Here is a 25,257-nt window from a genome sequence, read left to right as displayed (position 1 = left end):
GTTAAAGGCAAACAAACTCGTAGACCAAGGAAGACATCAAAGTGTCAAGACCGAAAACTTACAGCAATATGTCTCCAAAACAGGGAATGTCAACAAAACAAATGAGGAACGAATGGGTGGAAACTGGAGTCAACGTCTGTGACCGAACTGTAAGAAACCGCCTAAAGGAAATGGGATTTACATACAGAAAAGCTAAATGAAAGCCATCATTAGCGCCTAAAAATAAAAAAAAACAAAGTTACAATGCACTAAGGAAAAGCAATTGTGGATTGTGGATGAAAGTCATATTCAGTGATGAATCATGAATCTGCATTGGGCAAGGTGATGATGCTGGAACTTTTGTTTAGTGCCGTTCCAATGAGATTTTTAAAGATGATTGCCTGAAGAGAACATGCAAATTTCCACAGTCATTGATGGTATGGGGCTGCATGTCATGTAAAGGCATTGGGGAGATGGTTGTCATTACATTTTTCTTATCCCATCAAATGAAAGCTTGTTTGGGGGATGATGAAATCATTTTTCAAGATGATAATGCATCCTTCCACATAGCAAAAACTGTGAAAACATTCCTTGAAAAAATACACATAAGGTCAATGTTAGTGATGAGCGAACGTGCTCGCCACTACTCGTTACTCGCCTGAGTATCGCTGTGCTCGGCGTACTCGGCGAGCAGTGAGCATTTCTGGGATTATTCGGTGGTAACTGCAGTCTCCACCCAGCAGTTTTGGTGGACTTTAGAGACCCAATCACAATGCAGGGATTGTCTGCCAGGCCATGAAATACCGCAGCCATCTTTGTTGTGGTCATGCAGTGATTGGCTGGGCCGCACAGCATCATCCCGAGTATAAGAGACCTGGCGCCGCCCTGCTTGCCGCATTCTGTTCCTGTTTCAGCGAGAGTAGGGAGAGCTGGTGCCGAAATAGGGTCAGAATCATGGTTTTTAGAGGTAGTGTAGGTCTGCAACTCTTACATCCAAAATCCTGAGAAACCAACAGTCCTTTTTAGGGCTAATTCGTGGGTCCCGATATTGCAGTACTAGGCAGGCAGGGCACAGCATATCCACATCAATGCAAGGCCTGCAGGCACTGCATGTGCATCCATTGGTCCCACTGCATCCTTCCCAAAGCTCCATAACTGCCTGCTTCTGCAGCTTATTTGCTGTCTATATACCTTTTTTCCCCAAAATTCCCCCCCCCCAAAAAAAAATATACAGCCTGTTCTGTCAGACTGAGGCCTGTTGAAAAATTATAGTTTGTCAGGCATACGTAGCATAGTTGTGTGTGCTACCCTTGTGCCCCTTTTTTTGGGTGTTTTAAATTCACCGAAAAAGGCCTCACACATCTGCGTGCTCCAAGTTTGGTCATTGGGGGCCAGTGTAATTTTTTTTTGGCTGTGTGATAATCAAATTCTATACAGCACCATTTCGCCTAAAAATAATTGAAAGGCCACAGATTTGCCAGTGTGGTATTTCTGTTACAGCCATCATATACCTCTGCTCCACGTTTAGGCATTGGTGGCCGGTTGTTATGGTTCTCAATGGCAAGAGAACATAGCCCAGCAAACATAAGAACTAGCTCTTGGAAGGATGGAAACTAAACTGACCATGAACTAAACCTGCCGCACAACTAACAGTAGCCGGGTAGCGTAGCCTGCGTTTTATCCCTAGACGCCCAGCGCCGGCCGGAGGACTAACTAATCCTGGCAGAGGAAAATATAGTCCTGGCTCACCTCTAGAGAAATTTCCCCGAAAGGCAGACAGAGGCCCCCACAAATATTGGCGGTGATTTTAGATGAAATGACAAACGTAGTATGAAAATAGGTTTAGCAAAATTGAGGTCCGCTTACTAGATAGCAGGAAGACAGAAAGGGCACTTTCATGGTCAGCTGAAAACCCTATCAAAACACCATCCTGAAATTACTTTAAGACTCTAGTATTAACTCATAACATCAGAGTGGCAATTTCAGATCACAAGAGCTTTCCAGACACAGAAACGAAACTACAGCTGTGAACTGGAACAAAATGCAAAGACAAACAAGGACTAAAGTCCAACTTAGCTGGGAGTTGTCTAGCAGCAGGAACATGCACAGAAAGGCTTCTGATTACAATGTTGACCGGCATGGAAGTGAAAGAGGAGCAAGGCTAAATAGCGACTCCCACATCCTGATGGAAACAGGTGAACAGAGAGGATGATGCACACCAGTTCAATTCCACCAGTGGCCACCGGGGGAGCCCAAAATCCAATTTCACAACAGTACCCCCCCCTCAAGGAGGGGGCACCGAACCCTCACCAGAACCACCAGGGCGATCAGGATGAGCCCTATGAAAGGCACGGACCAAATCGGAGGCATGAACATCAGAGGCAGTCACCCAAGAATTATCCTCCTGACCGTATCCCTTCCATTTGACCAGATACTGGAGTTTCCGTCTGGAAACACGGGAGTCCAAGATTTTTTCCACAACGTACTCCAACTCGCCCTCAACCAACACCGGAGCAGGAGGCTCAACGGAAGGCACAACCGGTACCTCATACCTGCGCAATAATGACCGATGAAAAACATTATGAATAGAAAAAGATGCAGGGAGGTCCAAACGGAAGGACACAGGGTTAAGAATCTCCAATATCTTGTACGGGCCGATGAACCGAGGCTTAAACTTGGGAGAAGAAACCCTCATAGGGACAAAACGAGAAGACAACCACACCAAGTCCCCAACACAAAGCCGAGGACCAACCCGACGCCGGCGGTTGGCAAAAAGCTGAGTCTTCTCCTGGGACAACTTCAAATTGTCCACTACCTGCCCCCAAATCTGATGCAACCTCTCCACCACAGCATCCACTCCAGGACAATCCGAAGATTCCACCTGACCAGAAGAAAATCGAGGATGAAACCCCGAATTACAGAAAAAGGGAGACACCAAGGTGGCAGAGCTGGCCCGATTATTGAGGGCAAACTCCGCTAAAGGCAAAAAAGCAACCCAATCATCCTGATCTGCAGACACAAAACACCTCAAATATGTCTCCAAGGTCTGATTCGTCCGCTCGGTCTGGCCATTAGTCTGAGGATGGAAAGCAGACGAGAAAGACAAATCTATGCCCATCCTAGCACAGAATGCTCGCCAAAATCTAGACACGAATTGGATACCTCTGTCAGAAACGATATTCTCCGGAATACCATGCAAACGGACCACATTTTGAAAAAACAGAGGAACCAACTCGGAAGAAGAAGGCAACTTAGGCAGGGGAACCAAATGGACCATCTTAGAGAAACGATCACACACCACCCAGATGACAGACATCTTCTGAGAAACAGGAAGATCCGAAATAAAATCCATCGAGATGTGCGTCCAGGGCCTCTTCGGGATAGGCAAGGGCAACAACAATCCACTAGCCCGAGAACAACAAGGCTTGGCCCGAGCACAAACGTCACAAGACTGCACGAAGCCTCGCACATCTCGAGACAGGGAAGGCCACCAGAAGGACCTTGCCACCAAATCCCTGATACCAAAGATTCCAGGATGACCTGCCAACGCAGAAGAATGAACCTCAGAAATGACTTTACTGGTCCAATCATCAGGAACAAACAGTCTACCAGGTGGGCAACGATCAGGTCTATCCGCCTGAAACTCCTGCAAGGCCCGCCGCAGGTCTGGAGAAACGGCAGACAATATCACTCCATCCTTAAGGATACCTGTAGGTTCAGAATTACCAGGGGAGTCAGGCTCAAAACTCCTAGAAAGGGCATCCGCCTTAACATTCTTAGAACCCGGCAGGTAGGACACCACAAAATTAAACCGAGAGAAAAACAACGACCAGCGCGCCTGTCTAGGATTCAGGCGTCTGGCGGACTCAAGATAAATTAGGTTTTTGTGGTCAGTCAATACCACCACCTGATGTCTAGCCCCCTCAAGCCAATGACGCCACTCCTCAAAAGCCCACTTCATGGCCAAAAGCTCCCGATTCCCAACATCATAATTTCGCTCGGCGGGCGAAAATTTACGCGAGAAAAAAGCACAAGGTCTCATCACGGAGCAATCGGAACTTTTCTGCGACAAAACCGCCCCAGCTCCGATTTCAGAAGCGTCAACCTCAACCTGAAAAGGAAGAGCAACATCAGGCTGACGCAACACAGGGGCGGAAGAAAAGCGGCGCTTAAGCTCCCGAAAGGCCTCCACAGCAGCAGGGGACCAATCAGCAACATCAGCACCCTTCTTAGTCAAATCAGTCAATGGTTTAACAACATCAGAAAAACCAGCAATAAATCGACGATAAAAGTTAGCAAAGCCCAAAAATTTCTGAAGACTCTTAAGAGAAGAGGGTTGCGTCCAATCACAAATAGCCTGAACCTTGACAGGATCCATCTCGATGGAAGAGGGGGAAAAAATATATCCCAAAAAGGAAATCTTTTGAACCCCAAAAACGCACTTAGAACCCTTCACACACAAGGAATTAGACCGCAAAACCTGAAAAACCCTCCTGACCTGCTGGACATGAGAGTCCCAGTCATCCGAAAAAATCAAAATATCATCCAGATACACAATCATAAATTTATCCAAATAATCACGGAAAATATCATGCATAAAGGACTGAAAGACTGAAGGGGCATTTGAAAGACCAAAAGGCATCACCAAATACTCAAAGTGGCCCTCGGGCGTATTAAATGCGGTTTTCCACTCATCCCCCTGCTTAATTCGCACCAAATTATACGCCCCACGGAGATCTATCTTAGAGAACCACTTGGCCCCCTTTATGCGAGCAAACAAATCAGTCAGCAGTGGCAACGGATATTGATATTTAACCGTGATTTTATTCAAAAGCCGATAATCAATGCACGGCCTCAAAGAGCCATCTTTCTTAGCCACAAAGAAAAAACCGGCTCCTAAGGGAGATGACGAAGGACGAATATGTCCCTTTTCCAAGGACTCCTTTATATATTCTCGCATAGCAGCATGTTCAGGCACAGACAGATTAAATAAACGACCCTTAGGGTATTTACTACCCGGAATCAAATCTATGGCACAATCGCACTCCCGGTGCGGAGGTAATGAACCAAGCTTAGGTTCTTCAAAAACGTCACGATATTCAGTCAAGAATTCAGGAATCTCAGAGGGAATAGATGATGAAATGGAAACCACAGGTACGTCCCCATGCGTCCCCTTACATCCCCAGCTTAACACAGACATAGCTTTCCAGTCAAGGACTGGGTTATGAGATTGCAGCCATGGCAATCCAAGCACCAACACATCATGTAGGTTATACAGCACAAGAAAGCGAATAATCTCCTGGTGATCCGGATTAATCCGCATAGTTACTTGTGTCCAGTATTGTGGTTTATTGCTAGCCAATGGGGTGGAGTCAATCCCCTTCAGGGGTATAGGAGTTTCAAGAGGCTCCAAATCATACCCACAGCGTTTGGCAAAGGACCAATCCATAAGACTCAAAGCGGCGCCAGAGTCGACATAGGCATCCGCGGTAATAGATGATAAAGAACAAATCAGGGTCACAGATAGAATAAACTTAGACTGCAAAGTGCCAATTGAAACAGACTTATCAAGCTTCTTAGTACGCTTAGAGCATGCTGATATAACATGAGTTGAATCACCGCAATAGAAGCACAACCCATTTTTTCGTCTAAAATTCTGCCGTTCACTTCTGGACAGAATTCTATCACATTGCATATTCTCTGGCGTCTTCTCAGTAGACACCGCCAAATGGTGCACAGGTTTGCGCTCCCGCAGACGCCTATCGATCTGGATAGCCATTGTCATGGACTCATTCAGACCCGCAGGCACAGGGAACCCCACCATAACATCCTTAATGGCATCAGAGAGACCCTCTCTGAAATTCGCCGCCAGGGCGCACTCATTCCACTGAGTAAGCACAGCCCATTTACGGAATTTCTGGCAGTATATTTCAGCTTCGTCTTGCCCCTGAGATAGGGACATCAAGGCCTTTTCCACCTGAAGTTCTAACTGAGGTTCCTCATAAAGCAACCCCAAGGCCAGAAAAAACGCATCCACATTGAGCAACGCAGGATCCCCTGGAGCCAATGCAAAAGCCCAATCCTGAGGGTCGCCCCGGAGCAAGGAAATCACAATCCTGACCTGCTGAGCAGGATCTCCAGCAGAGCGAGATTTCAGGGACAAAAACAACTTGCAATTATTTTTGAAATTTTGAAAGCAAGATCTATTCCCCGAGAAAAATTCAGGCAAAGGAATTCTAGGTTCCGATATAGGAACATGAACAACAAAATCTTGTAAGTTTTGAACTTTCGTGGTGAGATTATTCAAACCTGCAGCTAAACTCTGAATATCCATTTTAAACAGGTGAACACAGAGCCATTCCAGGATTAGAAGGAGAGAGAGAGAGAAAGGCTGCAATATAGGCAGACTTGCAAGGATTCAATTACAAGCACACTCAGAACTGAAGGAAAAAAAAAAAAAAAAAAAAATCTTCAGCAGACTTCTCTTTTCTCTCCTTTCTCTGTCAATTAATTTAACCCTTTGGGGCCGGTCAAACTGTTATGGTTCTCAATGGCAAGAGATCATAGCCCAGCAAACATAAGAACTAGCTCTTGGAAGGATGGAAACTAAACTGACCATGAACTAAACCTGCCGCACAACTAACAGTAGCCGGGTAGCGTAGCCTGCGTTTTATCCCTAGACGCCCAGCGCCGGCCGGAGGACTAACTAATCCTGGCAGAGGAAAATATAGTCCTGGCTCACCTCTAGAGAAATTTCCCCGAAAGGCAGACAGAGGCCCCCACAAATATTGGCGGTGATTTTAGATGAAATGACAAACGTAGTATGAAAATAGGTTTAGCAAAATTGAGGTCCGCTTACTAGATAGCAGGAAGACAGAAAGGGCACTTTCATGGTCAGCTGAAAACCCTATCAAAACACCATCCTGAAATTACTTTAAGACTCTAGTATTAACTCATAACATCAGAGTGGCAATTTCAGATCACAAGAGCTTTCCAGACACAGAAACGAAACTACAGCTGTGAACTGGAACAAAATGCAAAGACAAACAAGGACTAAAGTCCAACTTAGCTGGGAGTTGTCTAGCAGCAGGAACATGCACAGAAAGGCTTCTGATTACAATGTTGACCGGCATGGAAGTGACAGAGGAGCAAGGCTAAATAGCGACTCCCACATCCTGATGGAAACAGGTGAACAGAGAGGATGATGCACACCAGTTCAATTCCACCAGTGGCCACCGGGGGAGCCCAAAATCCAATTTCACAACAGCCGGTGTACTTATTTTTTGTCTGTGTGATACTCAAATCCTATACAGCGTTATTTAGCCTAAAAAAAAATTGAAAGGCCACAGATTTGCCAGTGTGGTATTTCTGTTACAGCTGTCATATATCTCTGCTCCAAGTTTTGGCATTGGAGGCATGTGTACTTGGAGGTCCTGGCCTGCCCTGCTGCTAGCATTCTGTCAGAGGGTCTTCAGTGCCGCTGGTGGAATTATTAAAGATAAGAGCTTCTGCCTGTCAACTGAACATGCTGACAGGCTGACTTTTATCAAAATGAACAAGGCCTGGAATGGGAAAGACTTCTGTACACCACCAAGTGAAAACAGCTAAACATAACCTCAAATACATTCTCTCTTTTGGGGAAGTGTATTCTCATGCACTTCTTCACAACCACACATGGGTATACACTTCCAGATTTGATTGGTTTGTTTTTATCCTCCTCCTTATCCTCATCCTCCTCATCCAGAACCACTATATCACCAGGGTGAACGTGCTCTGTACGGTGCATTTTGGCCAAAGGGGCTGTGATGGCACTCTTTTATTTTTTTTTAAAAAAGGACAACACATTGAGAAATTGTGCATTACACTACATTGGGCCAACTTCTTAACTCGGTCTCCTGTAATCTAAAATGTACCTGCCAGTAGATCACCAGGATGAACGTGTTCTGTAGGTGCATGTTGGCCAAGGGGCCTGTGATGGCACTCTTATTTAAAAAAAAAAAGAATTTTATATTGGGGAATTGGGCATGATATTACATTGTGCCTACTTCTTAACTCTGTCTCCTGCAATCTGTCCTGTACCTGCCAGTAGATCACAAGGGCGAACGTGCTCTGTACGGTGCATGTTGGCCAAGGGGCCTGTGATGGCACTCTTTTATTAAAAAAAAAAAGGATTTCATATTGGGGAATTGGGCATGACATTACATTGTGCCTACTTCTTAACTCTGTCTCCTGCAATCTGTCCTGTACCTGCCAGTAGATCACCAGGGTGAACATGCTCTGTACGGTGCATGTTGGCCAAGGAACCTGTGATGGCGCTCTTTTATTAAAAAAAAAAAAGATTTTACATTGGGGAATTGGGCATGACAAACAAAGAACAGAAAAAAGATATGCACACACAAGGGATCAACCTGAATAATATACTTTATTTAAATGACTTATACAAACAGGTCAAAGAAAGTAACAAATTTAAAAACATTTAAAAACCAAAAAGGCTAGATAGCCCGACCATGATCACCCCAAACAGACCAAACAATGCAGTAATGGTAGTGCTGGTACATGTTGTGAATGGGTTAGGTACAAATCTCCAAATATAGAAACTCTCATGTAAGCATCAAAAATGCTATACAATAGGCTGCCAGCTGACCCAACATATACCACTGATAATATCAGAAAAGGCTACTTTGGTAAGACATAGGAGGTATAGTGGTGGGTATCCTGTCCCCACAAGATAAAACACCCATACGTCCTGCCAACCCTATATTAAATACAATTAAAGTGCACTACCAACAACGCACCCCCTGGCATAATAGAAATAAAGAGTCATACTGACCACAAATGTCACACAAATGCTGCCAAGCCTAAACAAAATATCCAAATAATAGCACAAGGGCTGTTTGAACGGCCGGCATACCAATTCCATAGTGGTGGTCAGATTTGCCAGTGCAATAGCACAATACCAGATGCAGTCCGTGGGGTAGTAAGAAGGCCCCACGCATATCGACGCTACTAGAGCTTCTTCATCAGGGGAAAATATGAGTACTACTCAAACCCTGCCAAGTTTATATAGAAATAATCACATACAAATAAGCATCATCTGTGAGGGCATGACAGCGTGTAGGAGAGCTCCCATCTCGCTGCTCCTTCGCTCAGCAAGCGCTTCCGGGTGAGCCCCTTGACCCCCCCACACACACACACTCAAAAGCGCATGTGCGTTCATTCCTAAGGCAAGTAAGCCGAAGTAGAGTGCGTCAGTGCACAGATGGCCATGGCGGCGATATAGGTCACAGGCCTCCTATACACTAGTAAGCACATGCGTATACCTAAACATGGTCCATGCGCCGAAGTCAAATGTGCTTGCGCATAGGAAATTAGAGCGAGTGACACAGCCATCACAAACAACGGCAGATAACACAGCCCACACTGAGCGTGCCTGTGCTCGTACGAGAATTAAGTGATTAACAAGAGCCAGTATGGGTTTGTAATGAATAAGTCATGTCAGACTAACTTAATTTCCTTCTAAGACAGAATCACTGACTAGTAGGATCAGGGAAACACAGTAGATATAGTATATCTTGACTTCAGCAAAGCATTTGACAAAGTATCTCTCACTATTCTTACTGAAAAATGACCAACTATGGAATGGACAAGACAACTGTTATGTGGATTTAAAACTGGCTTGGTGATTGGATCCAAAGAGTGATCATAAACGGTTGCACATAAAGTTGGAAAAATGTCTCAAGTGGGGTAATACAGGGCACTGTCTTGGGTCATGTGTTCTTCAACATATTGATCAATGATTTAGATGATGGAATTCGGAGTAAACTGATTCAATTTGTTGATGACACAAAGCTAGTAGGGATAGCTGATACTAGAGAAGATAGAGGATTCAAAAATCTCTAAACAACTGGAACTGTGGGCAGCAACTAACAGAATGGTTTGTAACAGGGAGAAATGCAAAGTTCGGCATTTTTGAAAATTCAAGAAAATTGAAAAAGCATATACAGAGTGGGAAAATTCTCCCGCTGCACAGAGTAGATCCCTAGCCTTGCCTGCATCAGCGGTCTCCCATTCAGCTTTGGCCACTGTGGGTGCTGCTAAGCATAGAAATCAGTCACAGCGTCTTGCTCAGGCTCGTGCTGTTTGTCTGGTTACTGCTGGCTCTTCAGCCAAGTCTATGGTAATCAGCGGTAGTCAGCGATGAGCAGATGCTCTGGGGACAAAGAGAAATCACCCTACTGAGCATGCTCATGATGTGGTGGTGTCTCATTGGTGGTCGTCCGTCAGCTCCTCTGGTGATGTGGCAGCTCCGGATTGGTGCAAAAGCAAGGTGCTGTCCAACTGGACACGAGCTGGACATATAAAAGAGTCTCAGAAGCGCACAAGGACACGCTAGCATCATTCTCATTATCTGTATGTATGGGACATTGCATCAGTATGGTCTTTACCAGCATGTGCTCAGGGTCAGTGGTAAGCTGTTAGAATTCCGGTTCACCACAGAGGAGCTTGTCTGTATGAATTCAGGGCTGGCGTCTAGCCATTAGAATTCTTTTGCTGACTGTGTGACCACTGTTTGCTTGTTACCCCGTGAACTGTCTTCATTCCTCTGTGAGGTTAACAGGGATCATATCTAGCATGATTCCGATTCCGTTCCTGTGTGCAAGTGACACAGCTCTACTGCAGAGCATCTTTTTCGTTACTGTGTGCAAGTGACACAGCTTTATTGCAGAGCATCTTTTCTTTTACTGTGTGCGAGTGACACAACTCTATAGCAGAGCATTTGTTTTGTTTCTGCTTGCATGTTCTTTTCATGTGATGTTCACTGAGTGGCATTTAACTCAGTGTGTGCAAGCAATCACTCACACTGTGTTCCGTCATTGTTCACACTATCTGCAGTTTAACATCTCTGCACGGTGGACCCCTGGTTGCGATTGCACTTCTCTACTAAATTTATTTAGGGCTAAGCAACAGCACATGTGAAAAAGACTTGAGAAAATGAATAGATCATCGACTGAACATGAGTCAACAGTGTGATGCAGCAGCAAATACGTAAACACAATTCTGGGTTGCATTAGCAGAAGCAAATAGTCTAGATCACGTGAAGTAATTATTCCCATTGTACGGGATGTATTCGCCGGTGGCAATCAGGAGGCACGTTCCTTTAAAAGCACACAGGGCTTATTGCTTCACAATCCCACAAAACAAAATACAAAAACAAACAGCTTTTAGCTGGGGCAAAAGAAAGTACAAATGTCCAGTACTTCAGGCTCAGTCCTGGAGCCTCAACACACCCAGGAGGTTTCCACCTCCCCACATACAGGTCCTGTGTTAAGCAGTAGCCTACATTATATAGCTATAACCACACCCAGGAATATATCACATATAGAGGTATGGTGATGCACCTACCCAGTGGTGAGGTATATGGGTAGCCAGACCCTCCCATCTCTCACAGCTACTCCTAACCCAGACCCAAGTGTACTAAACGATCCCTTAGTGCTTATGTGCATTAAAGAAAATACTTCAGGTTACATCACAGAGAAAAGTCATCTCTGTGACACATACCTCCCATTGAATATACGACCCTTATCCGCGCTACACCCTCTACTCCTCTTTAGTCAGACCACTTCTGGAATATTATGTCCAGTTCTGTGCACCACATTCTAAAAGAGATGTCAACAAACTGGAGAAAGTTCAGAGAAGGGTGACCAGAATGATGACCGGCCTGCAAACAATTTCCTATGAGGAGAGATTAGGGGATTTGGGAATGTTTACCTTGAAAAATAGAGAACTGAGAGAAGACTTAATAGCTGTCTACAAAAATCTCATGGGCTGCCACACTGTATAGCGATCAGCAATATTCTTATTTGCACAATAACAGACTGAAAGCAGTGGCATGAAACTGATAAAATATTAGAAAAAACCTCTTCGGCAGTGAGGGTGATCAAGAAGTGGAACAGGCTGCCACAAGAGATGGTGAGTTCTCCTTCAGTGGAACTCTTCAGAGGCTGGACAGACATCTGTCTGATATGATTTAGTGAATCCTGCATTTAGAAGTGGGTTGTATCAGGTGACCATGGAGGTCTCTTCCAAATCTACTTTTCTATGATTCTATGATTTAATTGTAGAAAGTTCCTATAATTGTCTGAATGGATCATCAAAGGCAAATTTATACATTTAGAACAATAAAATATATCTTGCCAGTATAACTGAGGAAATTTTCTGAAACTCTATTCGGGTTGACTAGTTTAATTAATGTGGATGAAAGGGTTGCCTGGGAGAGGTAAAAAAATACATTATTTTACTCATCTTTTTTCAACTCCACTCTTCCAGCAACCGCTTCTGCTATTTAGGCCCAATGTGTGTATGTTGGGCACTATGCATATCATATGACACTTCCTGATAAAGCTGGATGAAATGTGAATTGGAGCACAGGGCTACACACCTAACAGGGGTCCACATTATTACAATGTCAGTTTGCCCCTATACTCTTCTTTTTATTATTATTATTGTTGTTATTATTATTATTATTATTTATTTATATAGCAGTATTGATTCCATGGTGCTGTACATGAGAAGAGATTACATACAAATTACAGTAAACCAACTAACAATAACAGACTGATACAGAGGGGAGAGAACCCCACACTAGCAATAACAGACTGATACAGAGGGGAGAAGACCCAGCCCTTGCAGGCTTACATTCTACAGGATGGAGGGGAAGGAGACAGTAAATTGGGGAGTTGCAGCAGCTCCAGTGTTGGTGAGGCAATAGCTCCGGTAGTGGTGAGGAAGCAGCAGTGTCAGTGCAGGCTGTAGGCTTTCTTGAAGAGGTGGGTTTTCAGGTTCTGTCTGAAGGACGAATGTGATTGATAGTCAGACGTGTTGGGGCACAGAATTCCAGAGGATGGGGGATATTCAGGAGTAGTCTTGGAGGCGATTTGGTGATGAGCAAAAAAGTGTGAAGGAGAGAAAGTGGTCTTGGAAGGACCGGAGATTATGTGAGGGAAGATATCGGGAGATTAGTTCAGAGATATATGGAGGAGGCTGGTTATAAATGGCTTTGTAGGTCAGTATTAGTAATTTGAACTGGATACCATGAGAGAATAGGAACCAGTTAAGAGATTTGCAGAGGGAAGAAGCAGAGAAGTAGCGAGAAGAGAGATAAATTAGTCGGGCAGCAGAGTTAAGGATTTAAGGATGGACTGGAGAAGTGCAAGAGTGTTAGCAGAAAGGCCACAGAAAAGGATGTTGCAGTAGTCGAGGTGGGAAATGAGGGCATGCACAAGCATTTTAGTAGACTGACAGTTGAGAAAAGGATGGATTCTGGACATAATTTTGAGCTGGAGGCAACAGGAGGTGGAAAGAGCTTGGATGTGCAGTTTGAAGGACAAGGCAGAGTCAAGGGTTACTCCGAGGCAGCGGACTTCTAGTACAGGGGAAAGCGTGATGTCATTAATTGTGACAGATAGATCAGGTAAGGAAGATCTGTGAGATGGAGGAAAGATGATGAGTTCAGATTTATCCACCTTGAGTTTGAAGAAGCGAGTAGAGAAGAAGGAGGATATGGCTGATAGAAACTCTGGGATTCTGGACAGCAGAGAGGTGATGTCTGGGCCAGAGAGGCAGATATGAGTGTCATCAGCATACAGGTGGTACTGGAATCCATGGGAATTTATTAGTTGTCCCAGGCCAAGTGTATAGAATGAGAAGAGTCAGGGTTCTAGAACAGATCCTTAGGGGACTCCAACAGAGAGAGGGTGGAGTGAGGAGGTAGTGTGGGAGAGGGAGATGCTGAATGTGCAGTTTGAAAGATATGAGGAGATCCAGGATAGGGTGAGGTCTTTGATGCCAAAGGAGGAGAGGATCTGTAGTAGGAGGCAGTGGGCAACTGTGTCGAAAGCAGAAGACAGGCCTAGAAGGATTATAGAGTATTGTTTGTTAGCTTTGGCTTTAAGTAGGTCATTAATAATTTTGGTCAGGGGAGTCTCAGTGGAAGGATGGGGGGCGGAAACCAGATTGTAGATTGTCAAATAGCAAGGTAGATGAGAGATGGAAGGAAAGTTCTGTGTGGACGTGCTGCTCCAGGAGTTTGGAAAGGAATGTGAGCAGCGACATTGGGGGATAGCTGGACATAGTGGTTGGGTCAAGGGCTGGCTTTTTAAGGATAGCTGTGAAGGTACCAGAAGTTAATGATAGGTTGAAGAGATGGGTTAGGGATGGGATAAGTGTGGTGTGATGTTGGGGAGGAGGTGGTATTAGATGGGATGGGGTCTAGTGCACAAGTGGTGAGGTGTGATTTGGAGAGGAGACAGTTAAGCTCCCCTTCAGTGAGGATGGAGAGGGAGGTTATGGAGTTTGGGCATTGGTCTGTTATGCAAAAGATTTGTGGTGGTTGAATAATAAAGACTTGCCGTGTTTGGTCAATCTTATTTTTGAAGTGTGTGGCAAAGTCCTCAGTATAGATGTGGGAGGTTGGAGGGGCAGTGGTGGGTGAAGGAGGGAGTTAAAAGTTTTGAAAAACTGTATAGGGTTGTAGGATAGGGAAGATACAAGGGTTGTGAAGTAGGCCTGTTTTGCAGAGGTGAGGGCAGATTTGAAATCGAGCGTTGCCTGTTTGAATGCGGTGAAATCATCTTGCGAATTTGTTTTCTTGCCAGAGCTTTTTAGTGATGTTATTATGCCAGGGTTGTCTATTTATGCGTCGTACTCTGCCAAGAAACGAGAGGGGCGAATATGTCAATAGCTGATGCGAGTGTGGCATTGTAGAAATCAGTGGCCCTGTCTTTGTTGAGGAGTGAGGATATGGATCCCAGATGAGTCAGAGATTGTGTGAGTGTCTAGTTGTGTGAGGTTTCTGAGGGGGGTGGGCATGTTGCTGGACATTGGTGACAGGTGAGAAGGACAGGGATGAGAAAGTGAGTAGATGGTGGTTGGTTAGAGGGAGAGGGGAGATGGTGATGTTAGAGAGCAGAGCTGGGTGAAGACCAGGTCTAATGTATGTCTGTCTGTGTTGGTGACTGCGGAGGACCACTGAGTAAGTCCAAAAGATGAAGTAAGGGACATAAGTATGGAGGCTGTTGATTGAAGGGCATCAGTGGGGATGTTGAAGTCGCCCATGATAATAGTGGGAATGTTAGTGGAAAGAAAGTGAAGAAGCCAGGTAGAGAATTGGTCAATAAAGGCACTGGCCGGGCCCGGTGGTCGGTCTATGATGGCGACTTGGAGGTTCTCTCTGATGTATATGTTAACCATTAGGTAATGTACTGCAATAGATATGTGGGCATACTAATTATATATTGTTTATAGTCTTGGGAGGTTTAGCTACTCTGTTTATTAACAATAACTGCTATATTTTATATTTAATAAGGTTGATATATTTGCGAGATATTTTGTAGCACCATTTTTCTTTTGGTTTATCTGATGATAGGTGCATCTTTCTTTTTCATCCAGACACTTTTTGGTTGTAGGAATATTGCTTAGTCCTAGCATGTTATAGGGCTTTTTTAAATTTTCTGAATTTGCACAAATCAAAACAATTCTGATTGATTAGAGCACCCATTTTGGGGGGAAAATTTTAGACAATTTGATTAATTTAGAAGTGATTTGCTTATTTCTACTTGCTATTTACGATATACAGGTCCTTCTCAAAAAATTAGCATATAGTGTTAAATTTCATTATTTACCATAATGTAATGATTACAATTAAACTTTCATATATTATAGATTCATTATCCACCAACTGAAATTTGTCAGGTCTTTTATTGTTTTAATACTGATGATTTTGGCATACAACTCCTGAAAACCCAAAAAACATGTCTCAATAAATTAGCATATTTCACCTGTCCAATCAAATAAAAGTGTTTTTTAATAACAAACAAAAAAACCATCAAATAATAATGTTCAGTTATGCACTCAATACTTGGTCGGGAATCCTTTGGCAGAAATGACTGCTTCAATGCGGCGTGGCATGGAGGCAATCAGCCTGTGACACTGCTGAGATGTTATGGAGGCCCAGGATGCTTCAATAGCGGCCTTAAGCTCATCCAGAGTGTTGGGTCTTGCGTCTCTCAACTTTCTCTTCACAATATCCCACAGATTCTCTATGGGGTTCAGGTCAGGAGAGTTGGCAGGCCAATTGAGCACAGTAATACCATGGTCAGTAAACCATTTACCAGTGGTTTTGGCACTGTGAGCAGGTGCCAGGTCGTGCTGAAAAATGAAATCTTCATCTCCATAAAGCATTTCAGCCAATGGAAGCATGAAGTGCTCCAAAATCTCCTGATAGCTAGCTGCATTGACCCTGCCCTTGATGAAACACAGTGGACCAACACCAGCAGCTGACATGGCACCCCACACCATCACTGACTGTGGGTACTTGACACTGGACTTCAGGCATTTTGGCATTTCCTTCTCCCCAGTCTTCCTCTAGACTCTGGCACCTTGATTTCCGAATGACATGCAAAATTTGCTTTCATCAGAAAAAAGTACTTGGGACCACTTAGCAACAGTCCAGTGCTGCTTCTCTGTAGCCCAGGTCAGGCGCTTCTGCCGCTGTTTATGGTTCAAAAGTGGCTTTACCTGGGGAATGCGGCACCTGTAGCCCATTTCCTGCACACGCCTGTGCATGGTGGCTCTGGATGTTTCCACACCAGACTCAGTCCACTGCTTCCTCAGGTTCCCCAAGGTCTGGAATCGGTCCTTCTCCACAATCTTCCTCAGGGTCCGGTCACCTCTTCTCGTTGTACAGCGTTTTCTGCCACATTGTTTCCTTCCAACAGACTTACCATTGAGGTGCCTTGATACAGCACTCTGGGAACAGCCTATTTGTTGAGAAATTTCTTTCTGGGTCTTACCCTCTTGCTTGAGGGTGTCAATGATGGCCTTCTTGACATCTGTCAGGTCGCTAGTCTTACCCATGATGGGGGTTTTGAGTAATGAACCAGGCAGGGAGTTTTTAAAAGCCTCAGGTATCTTTTGCATGTGTTTAGAGTTAATTAGTTGATTCAGAAGATTAGGGTAATAGGTCGTTTAGAGAACCATTTCTTGATATGCTAATTTATTGAGACAGGTTTTTTGGGTTATCAGGAGTTGTATGCCAAAATCATCAGTATTAAAACAATAAAAGACCTGACAAATTTCAGTTGGTGGATAATGAATCTATAATATATGAAAGTTTAATTGTAATCATTACATTATGGTAAATAATGAAATTTAACACTATATGCTAATTTTTTGAGAAGGACCTGTATACATATAAGCTCATTTACATTTATATATTACAACTATGTGTTGCACTGATCCATAATACAATGTTCATACCCTGCTATGGGTCCATTCTGAACCTATCATAAGAATTTGAAACTTTGTACTACCATACTAAGTGAGTTTGCTCAGTTTAGGCATCTGCTTCAGTCCTTATATAACACTGTGAACTTTAGATAAGACAGACTTTTGAAACAATATTTATGTAAATTCTAATGATGTGGCAAACTGTATTTCTAGGAATCCAGCCTCATCTGTCCAATTTTCTAATATAATTATTTTAATGAGTGAATGGATGCAATAGAAGGATATATTTTTTTCATGTAAGTACTTGACTATACTTGAAATGAATGGGTTGCACAGTAATTATCTAGAAGGACCATTTACAAACCACTTCTACTCAGTAATCGTGCTCACAACAGTATAATATTCCTTTTTAAAAACTGTTGTAATGTCTGTTGTGATTTATAATCAGATCTGCAGTTTTGCAACTCCCTCGGGGTTTTAACCTACTCTAACATGAGCAACCCATTAAAACCATTACAAAGACAATGAACCTTATCCAAAAGAAGAAATTAATGCAGAAAATGTACTTATATATTCCTTTAAATCCTTCCTGGAAAATTGTATGTGCAGAAGTTGTGCATTTATCTGTAAAATCAATTACATAAGGCAAAACTATGAAAGGGATGATTCTGCCAGAAATGCATATGGAAGACAAATGTCCAATGTAAAATAATAATAATAATAATAATAGTAATAGTAAAAATAACAATAATAATAAGTAGTGGACTCAGATTACGTAAAAGCATGAGGCCGCAAACAAGTGCCATTTCAAAACGGCTGCATGACGAATATAAAAATTAATATTCTCTCTAGAATCAATGCTTCTAGAGGACTTCAACTCTATAGTGTGACAAATGTATGATAGCTTTTTTGTCAGATTCCTTTTAATAATTTAAATGGCACAAGGTCCATAAACTTCTATGGGCTTGAGGCTTCATACAACATTAGGCAGCAACATGGATGAGTATTGGACATGAGCCCTTTTAGAGGGATGTAGCAACCATTAAGTGCAGCCAGGAAACTATACTACTAATGGATTTACAATATGTCATGGCGAAAGTGCTATTCAGCTGATTGTGGATATCAGTTTCATGTCTGCTACATATGTAAGTATGATAGGGGAATAATAAATAATTAACAATGAGAAAATCTATTTGATTTTATTTGTGAAGAATATGGGGGGATTTAAGTATGCCTATCAACTGTATCAAATCATACTGCAGTCCTCCTTCAGCTTGTGTAGCTGTAGCAAGACACCTAGCTCAGCAGGTGGTCCAGCCTTCCTTGCTTCAAAGTGAAAAATCACACCCACATTGTGTGACTGCTTCATTAAAACTTCCTCCAGTCAGAGGGGAATTTCATAAGGAGATTTAAGGAGAATATGGAGTCATCGTACATCCTAGCCACACACCAGTTACATTTTCGAGATCTCAGGAACAAGCAGAATGTTTTCCAGTGTCTCAACCTGTTCTAGCTCCCCAGGATAGGGCGAAGGCAGAATGGCTAGTAGAAGCCAGGTAGCAAAGCCATGTTTTGTCTCGAAGTGTATCAGAGGCCTGGCCAGATCCGATGGTGCAGACCTTGGGAAGTTATGATACTTCATAAATTTTGGGAGTTTTGACTTCAAACACCCAAGGTAAAGATATAAGGCTCCTCCCAGGGGCAAAAACGATGTGACCAATTAAATGATTATTCAAGGCCACGTACTCGCTCTCTCTCTATTTGTCATTCTTGCTGTTCACTTCTAAAAGGGGAGGCCACATTGTGTAACATGCTGGAAGGAATTAAATCACTGGCAACTCATGCCCCATGTGGCCCAGCACACATAGTCAAACATCAAACTGGTGACTGACATGATTCATCTGCTTATAGCTTTTGTATTATCATTGGTATTTGCATATGTGACCATTGTATATGTATACCTATTGTGCATATAGTGTATTGTCTAATGTGCCCTAATGGTGATTAAATACAGTATATAATTTAACCTTGGGCTGCTCTTCGATCCTGATCCACGAATCCACATGTCCATGTTCTGTGTGTGTGTTCTTGGCTTTAAATTTCTTTTTTACTTTCTTTTCTTTCTTTTTTAATCCTGTTAATGGACATGGCTTATATCTAACGAGAAACTGGTGGGAGTCCTACCGGGCTGGCAAGACTCTGTTTCAAGGGTGCTCATCAAAGGGGCCTCTCAGCCTTTCAGGGTTGTGAGCAAGTGTGGTGCCACATCAGTGACTGCGTGGGCCACATCATCTCATTCCACATGCCTCCCCGGGCCCATGTGTACACTGGGGTATCTGTGTAAAACTGTGCCAAGCTGATCTTATGTGTCCCCAAGGGATGTGAAACATCATGCTGGTGCAAGTTAGGAGACCATACTACATGCTCACTCTGATGTAATAGTGATGGCAGGCAGGGTGCTGAGTTGTGGAGTCATCATACTATTTAAATTAAAAAAGTATGAATTTCGCAGATCCCAGCTATCTGAACAATTTTTAAAAAGGTAATTTTAGAATTGTATAAAATGTATGGTAAAAGATTAGATGGAATTTGCAAAGGACGTATGTGAAAGAAAGAAAACATATGTAAGAATGTGGAAGTTAATATTAGCAGTAGAAATATAACCATCACAAGTAGCACCACTCGTTCGGGCTGTAGTTATACCAAATATAAGCCACAATTAGCTCCCTTTGTTTATGGCAAGTGTATTAGTAGGAAAGGAGAAAAGAGTATTTTCAAGTATATGGCATATCACTTGTCTCAGTAACAGCAGGATGATATACAGTAGCCTCTGACAGTGACATTGTCAGTATGAATCAGTATTCAAAATAAACCTATATCAGGGCTATAAGATACCCAAAAAATGAAGAGATCCATATGCGTTCAATGAATATATAATCTTTTTTTCAAAAATTATAAAAAACAAAACATGTGATCACTTATGTGATCTTTAAAAAACAGAAATACCCCTGGAGGGCATTGAGATTGACCAAATAATCCTCCTTCTTTCTATAAATCTTCTTTTCACAATCAAAGATGGAAAGGAGAATATTGACAATATTGTACCTCTAAAGTACCAGACAAAAAGGAGAAATGTAATGCTACTAATATGATGGCTTTAGATACTCAGGTATGCATTTTATATAATTGCCCCCCGTATTGGATCGTACTCCATATATAACAGGTATTTAAACCTAGGTATTTCAAAACAGAATATTGCACACATCCCACAATATAGGCTCAGTGGATAGCACTGCAGCCTTGCAGCACTGAAGTCCTGGGTTCTAATCCCACCTTGGACAACATCTGCAAGGAGTTTGTATGTTCTCCCCGTGTTTGCGTGGGTTTTCTCCGGGTACTCCGGTTTCCTCCCACATTCCAAAGACATACTGATGAGGAATTTAGATTATGAGCCCCATCAGGGACAGCGATGATAATGTGTGCAAAACTGTAAGGCCCTGCGGAATATGTTAGCGCTATATAAAAATGAATATTATCATTATTATTATTATTAAATATCCAGTTTATAAGTATCTGATTGCATATTGCCTTTCATAACATATGTGATTAGTAGATCACATTTACTGCAGGAGCTTGTAAACAAACTATGAACTATGGTGCCAAAATATGATCTTAAGGTGCCAAATTAGACAATAGAATAAACCATCCTTGTACCTTAAGGCTGGGGTCACACTTGCGAGTGCAATGCGAGAAACTCGCGCCTCAGTACCCGGCACTGCCACTGGTACTCGGGACCGGAGCATTCAGCTGCACAGAAATACATGCAGCTGAATGCTCCTGTCCCGAGTGCCGGGTATTGAGGCGCAAGTTTCTCGCATTGCACTCGCAAGTGTGACCCTGGCCTAATAGTGTCTTCTGGAGGTAATGTCAGTCGCAGTGCCCACTCACCCCAATGTGTGCTTCTCCTCACTTCTTCCAGATGATTCGGTCTAGGGTCTAGGGTCTATCACAGTGATTAAAAGGAACAAATATGAAAAAAATCCCTATTGTTGCCAGGTACTGGCCGGACACACTGCACATGCGCCTGAAATTTTTTTCCTGTCAGGCCAGGGGACAAATCAAGAGGGCCTGGGGATGGTGGAGGTATCAGGTGTTCTCAGGGGCATAATTTCTCTCTCCTCCAACATGTATATCATGCCAGAAAAGAGAGAAATTATTTTAACAGCGGGCACAGGTTTTTTTTCATGATAGCCATTATTCAATGAAAAACATCAATCATGTGATTGTGAACCAGAAAATCCAGCCTTGGTCATGTTCTCCAGAGTCTCAGCTACCCCTGTAGCTGAAACACAGGAGATTTTCTGACTCTAGGGGGTGCTCCAGCCTTACTTCAAGTTGCCATTTCAAAGCAGCAATGAAGGAATAAGGAATCTTAATGGCCATCATTTTATTGCGTATCAGCGGTTGTTAAGGGGTTCATGACTTAAAAGGATCATTTTTGGACAATTTTTATCTTAAAAACCATATGAAGAATGTACGTAAACTAAAGTAAAGTAGCATTTCAGGTTACTTTGTTTGTCATGGGGATAGTAGTGTTTTAATTAAAAAAAATAAAAAACAAAACACATTATAAGCAAGTTTTACACACTTTTTTAATATAACAATTTGACAATCATACATCCCATATATACTGTATGTCATATTACTTGTTTCATTATTAAGTATTTAATTGCACTTTCATTGCATATCACGCATATTTAGACAGGTCTAGCAAATAAAATATTTCATGGGAGTGCTTCTTATTCTAATGTTATACGCGGTGTTTTCATTTATCAAAGAAAAAAATATCTTGATTGTCCCTAAACAGGGATAAATTTTGCCCCACCCAGTGTGAAAAAGTCACGTAAGCACAAGCAGCAGTGCATTTTATTTAACCACCACAGTTAGAGATTGACAGCGATATTTAAATGGCTAACCATCATGGACATAGTTCATTTAGGTAATATAGCTGGTATCTGCCTCAGCTCCTGGACCCGGTCTACAAGAAATTGCCTCCACAATCATTTACATGTTTGTGATATTTCCTTATAGGCGTAAAGAGTAACTGAATTTTGTCTTCCAAAGTTTTATAGTTTTTTTGCAGCATGCAAAATCATTAGAGGATTTGTCTTCAGCCCTTTTAAAAAATTGCATATAAATGGCTTCCAAATCATTCCTGTGCCCCAGTCTGTTTGCCTGCCTTTAGCTCCATTGATATGAGAATGGACACATTTTTAGTGCTGATGCTGGCAGTGAATGTTTCAGTTTACCTCTCTTGTCTCGCTAGCTCTGGGATAAGCTTATTGAAGTAGAGTGTACTAGTAAGCACAACACTAAGAGGAGGAGATGAACATTTAACTGTCATCATCTGTACTCCAAATACAGTAAGTACTTTCTGATCCAATACAGCAAAATGGACTAGAGAATAGAAAGGGTTTTGAAGCCACTTACATGTAATTTTTTTTTACAATATTAAAGATAAAGACAAATAACCTAGTATAGTGATGTGCTAAATTTCATAACATTCCATGCTGGATCAAATTATATTTTTAAAAAGTTAGTTTTTAATGATGTGGTTATTTGAATTTTTCTATACCTAAAATGTATAAAGTAAAATCATCTCCATTTTTCAAAATTAGCTTGTTATTTAAAAATGCTTTTTTCCACGTAGCCACACTGAATTAGTAAGTCTCCATCAATTGGTCAAATATATCATCTTCAGAAATAATTAGCACAATTTTATTCTTATTTTCTGTGATTTGCACTGAAGAAAATTAATTAAGATGGCATCTGTCATTATAACACATGAAGTTATTTAATGATTTTTTCACTGTTGGGAAATGTGGTCCCCTAACAAACAGAAAACAAAACAATGGGGATTTGTGTTCATGCTGCGCAGATTTTCGTCTCAACTAATTTCCCGGTGGAATACAATCTGCATCATGTAAAAACTCCCTTGTTTTTCCAGCTCAGTGAATAATCTTAACTCAAAGGATAACAAAGTAGAGAAAACAAATTCTCCGTGTTGAATTATACAGAAAAATTATAAATTTCACATGATAACAAATACTAGGGATGTATATGAAAAGTCAATGTAAAATATATATAATATATATATATATATATATATATATATATATATATATATATATATATATACATATATATATATACACTCACCGGCCACTTTATTAGTTACACCATGCTAGTAACGGGTTGGACCCCCTTTTGCCTTCAGAACTGCCTCAATTCTTCGTGGCATAGATTCAACAAGGTGCTGGAAGCATTCCTCAGAGATTTTGGTCCATATTGACATGATGGCATCACACAGTTGCCGCAGATTTGTCGGCTGCACATCCCAAAGATGCTCCATACAAGGCAGGATGGATCCATGCTTTCATGTTGTTTACGCCAAATTCTGACCCTACCATCCGAATGTCGCAGCAGAAATCGAGACTCATCAGACCAAGCAACGTTTTTCCAATCTTCTACTGTCCAATTTCGATGAGCTTGTACAAATTGTAGCCTCAGTTTCCTGTTCTTAGCTGAAAGGAGTGGTACCCGGTGTGGTCTTCTGCTGCTGTAGCCCATCTGCCTCAAAGTTCGACGCACTGTGCGTTCAGAGATGCTCTTAGGCCTACCTTGGTTGTAACGGGTGGCGATTTGAGTCACTGTTGCCTTTCTATCAGCTCGAACCAGTCTGCCCATTCTCTGACCTCTGGCATCAACAAGGCATTTCCGCCCACAGAACTGCCGCTCACTGGATTTTTTTTCTTTTTCGGACCATACTCTGTAAACCCTAGAGATGGTTGTGTGTGAAAATCCCAGTAGATCAGCAGTTTCTGAAATACTCAGACCAGCCCATCTGGCACCAACAACCATGCCACGTTCAAAGGCACTCAAATCACCTTTCTTCCCCATACTGATGCTCGGTTTGAACTGCAGGAGATTGTCTTGACCATATCTACATGCCTAAATGCACTGAGTTGCCGCCATGTGATTGGCTGATTAGAAATTAAGTGTTAACAAGAAGTTGGACAGGTGTACCTAATAAAGTGGCCAGTGAGTGTATATATATATATATATATCTAATATATAAAGCTGAATGTGTGTGTGTGTGTATGTATGTATGTATGTATGTATGTCCGGGATTGGCATCTGAACCGTCGCAGCTACAGCCACAAAATTTTGCACAGTCACACGTCTGGACCCCGAGAGCGTCATAGGCTATGTTGTGAGGTGAAATTTTAACCCCGCGCTTTCCAATTCACCAAACAATTTTGCCCCTATCGACATAATGGGGAAAAAGTGAAAGGAAAAGTGTTGGAGGCGTCGCAGCTACAGGCACAAAATTTTGCACAGTCACACGTCTGGACCCTGAGAGCATCAAAGCTATGTTGTGAGGTGAAATTTTAACCCCGCGCTTTCCAATTCACCAAACAATTTTGCCCCTATCTACATAATGGGGAAAAAATGAAAGGAAAAGTGTTGGAGGCAAATTAACAGCTGCCAGATGTGAACAAGGGGGACTTAAAGAATGACAGCGATGGCGCCAAAGAGTATATACTGTACAGTTGCTAAGGTGGGGCCCCAACATGGGATAATCACCACACCACCACGGGGATATGAACACACACACAAAATGCGCCACATACTACCACGTGCTCGAACACATATACCACCCTCAGCGCACATTTCACCACACATACACCAACCTCGCCACATAAAAGTAGAAACACAAAAGTCGCCGCTCAAAACTCGCCACGCGCAAAACTCTCTACATGCAAAACTCGCCACACGTGCAAAACTCACCTCATGGAAAACTCGCCACACGCAAAACTTGCACACGCAGAAAAATTGCCACACGCAGAAAAATTGCCACATGCACAAAAGTTGCAACACATGCAAAAGTTGCCTCACACAAAACTTGCACATACTCAAAAGGCACCACAC

The 25,257-nt window shown here is 42.5% G+C and overlaps 1 protein-coding gene across 1 annotated transcript in view; it reads right to left on the bottom strand.

Annotated features, from left to right (window-relative positions):
* Nucleotides 1-25,257, bottom strand: part of GALNTL6 (polypeptide N-acetylgalactosaminyltransferase like 6) — a 2,887,171-nt gene that overhangs the window by 2,110,989 nt on the left and 750,925 nt on the right. The window lies entirely within an intron of this gene.

The sequence above is a fragment of the Ranitomeya variabilis genome, chromosome 1, assembly GCF_051348905.1.
Source record: "Ranitomeya variabilis isolate aRanVar5 chromosome 1, aRanVar5.hap1, whole genome shotgun sequence".
Taxonomy (NCBI): domain Eukaryota; kingdom Metazoa; phylum Chordata; class Amphibia; order Anura; family Dendrobatidae; genus Ranitomeya; species Ranitomeya variabilis.
Note: the sequence above shows the minus strand (reverse complement) of the source record. Positions and strands in the feature narration are given on the sequence as shown.